The sequence below is a fragment of the Triticum aestivum genome, chromosome 6B, assembly GCF_018294505.1.
Source record: "Triticum aestivum cultivar Chinese Spring chromosome 6B, IWGSC CS RefSeq v2.1, whole genome shotgun sequence".
In the NCBI taxonomy this organism is placed as follows: domain Eukaryota; kingdom Viridiplantae; phylum Streptophyta; class Magnoliopsida; order Poales; family Poaceae; genus Triticum; species Triticum aestivum.
In genome coordinates, this window is record NC_057810.1 from 57,535,435 (window position 1) to 57,538,371 (window position 2,937).

Consider the following 2,937-nt stretch of genomic DNA (forward strand, 5'->3'; position numbering starts at 1 on the left):
TTTTTTTGAAGGGGGGTGGGGCTTTTGGGGGGTTAATTTAGGTGTTTCATATATTGTGTTAGCTAGCTAATTAATAGAGAGAAGTGTCCTCTCTTATGTCCATGCTTGGTCGACGCTACATACTATACATAGAGAGGTCCTCAACACGCTAGCTAGTAAGAAAATGAAGGAAACCATTAAGTACAGAAGTTCGTCATGCATACCGAGAGAAGTGATCGATCGACCTCTCCTTCTCCGAGAGATTGGTCGAACAACAAGTTTTCGTATTATCTATCCGACGCTACTGGCTACATATATACAATATGTAAGATCTCTTACAATCCCCTAGCATTTGAAATCAACTTCCACATGGTATTCTCCGGCTTTATTGATGACCTGGTCAAGAAAGAATCCCGCCAATTCCTCTTGAATTGCTTTCATGCGATCTTGTGGTAGGAGTTCATTCCGCATCTGCCACGTCTAATTTGAAGAAGGGGGTTAATACATATATGAATGAAACTCAACAAAAATGATGGTGTAATAAAATGAAATTGTGAATATTATTGCTTAAGCACTTCATATTGTGTTTTAGAATAGCCCCGCTTATTTTTCAAAGTCGCGTTGTACATGAACTCGCACACGTAGTATCCACAGAAATTATTCCCTTCTTCCTGCCACAAGCACTTTACGAGAAATAGAGGTCAATCAAACTGATAATGAAGCATTATAAATGGCATTGATGAAAGTATAGCTATAAAATAAACGGAAGATGCACGCAACTAGCTAGTTAGTAGTACTTACTTTCGGGTATGTATATCGCAGCTTCTTCGCAGTCCCGGAGCTTCTGCGATGAACTGTTTCCAAACCCTGCAAGACAAAGAAAATAATTATTATTACTTGAGATATCAGGAAATGAACAAAAAGTTGCCGATATGGTACGATAATGATCGATTGAACTTACTTGTTGAGCAATTTAGTCATGTCCGCATAGGTTTCGGGATCTTTTCGTCTCGAGTCTAAGACGGTTACTAGTCCCCTCTCAAGCTTAATCTTCAGAAGAACATAGTGGAAGCTGTGCACGCATGCATAACTCATCAATTAATTACATTACTATAACCTCGCTCGAGTAATAAAGGAAACTGAATATGCACACGACAGTAACACTCACTCGAAGTTGTAAGGAAAGAGTATTAAATCTTTGTTTTGATTTTTGATCAACAATTGTAGTAAGTTGGCCTCGGCCTCTTCGGCGTTCTTTTTAACCTGAAATTCATCTATGATATTTGTGTTAATGAACCCAATATCATACATTTTTTGTTTTTTGCACTCGACGGTCTTCAATCTGTATAATATAGTGAGGATAATTAATTATAAATACATGCAATGAAAGAGCCGAGCTATATATAGAGACTTAATGACAGAAATAGTACTTACAGACAGTAGCAAAAGACCGTTAATTTATCGAGGGCCTTTTGATTGAAGAACTCGAAGAACTCCTCAAATGGAATAGGCAACAGATCAGTTCCAACGAGGTCGTGCTCCTCTTTAATTCTCAGATACAAAGTATTCGCCCCCCCAAACTCTCTACGGGTTTTCATGTACCAATTATGGAATATTCGCATCATCGTTGTTAGAGATTTTTCATCTTTGACGAGAGACTTCCCGTACTCGTATCTGTGTTCGTCCACCTCCAAAAAATCAAAATGTACATCATCAGGCAGGTAATCTCCAAGATTGTTATAACCGGGCACCGTCCCCGGAGCATTAGCGACGATGTCGCTAGACACATTGAGCGGGGGGCACGATTGCTTTGCTTGTTCGCCGAGCTGGGCAATTTTTTCCCCAGCTTCTCGTTCTTTTAACCTTTGATCACTCACAGTACTTCCCAACCGGTTAGCTTCGAGATATGTCTTTGCAGTAATGCGCTCATAGTTGGTTTTCGGCGGAGACTTTGGTGGTTTCCTCAGGGCATCGATAGTGCGCTTTGCTTTCGCCGGATCTACCTTCTCCTCCGGAGGTGGATGTCTCTTTGCTTTCAACCCTTCAAAGAAGTGCTTCACTTCGGTCTGCATGATTTTCGCGTTTTCCTCCTCGGTCCTCTCGTACGGTAACTTCTCTAGAGGCTTGAGAGATGGACCGTATCTGTATTGCCTCCCGCCTCTGGCTGTACTGCTAGACGCCGGAGCAGACGGAGTGGCTGCGGCTGTCTTCTTTCGTGCTTGCTTACGGCGGAGGAGAAGGACTACGATGCGCCGGAGCAGCCGGGCGGCAGCGGGTCTCTTCCGCCCTTGCTGGCGAGGCGGAGAAGGAGGAGGCTGCTGGCTGCTCGGGCGCGCCGGCGCAGGCGGAGAAGGAGGCGGAGTGCCGCCGCGCGCCGGAGAAGGAGGCTGAGTGCCCTGATCACTCGCTGGAGGAGGAGGCGAAGGAGGAGGCGGAGTGCCCTGACTCGCCGGAGGAGGATGAGGAGGTGGAGGCGTCCAGTTTGGAAGATGAGCTCCTTCCGCCATAGGCATGGAGTCTTCAGAAAAGAACACTACTAGGAAAATGCTTATACACGGAAGTTTACCAGTAACATTTGTTTGTGTCTCCATGCTACTGATAATTACCAGTAGTGCTGGATACAAAGCGCGCTACTGGTATGGCTTAGCAGCAGCGTTGGTTTCTTTTAGACACGCTACTGGTAAGTGTGTCACACCACACCATCAAATCAAAAAATATTAGTAGCGCAGGTTGTAATTCATGCGCTATTACTAAGTGAATAGCTATAGCGCAAGCGATACACCCACGCTACTAGTCAGCGTGTCCACTGCGAAGTGCGGCACCATCCACCCCCGATCCTCTCCCACCCCTCTCCTCCGTCCCCACGATCTCTTTGCCGCCGCTCCCTCTCCGGCCCCTTCCGCCCGCGCGCCCCCTAGGTTCCCTCCAGCTCCCCCCCAATCTCCCCCCATCTCCCCC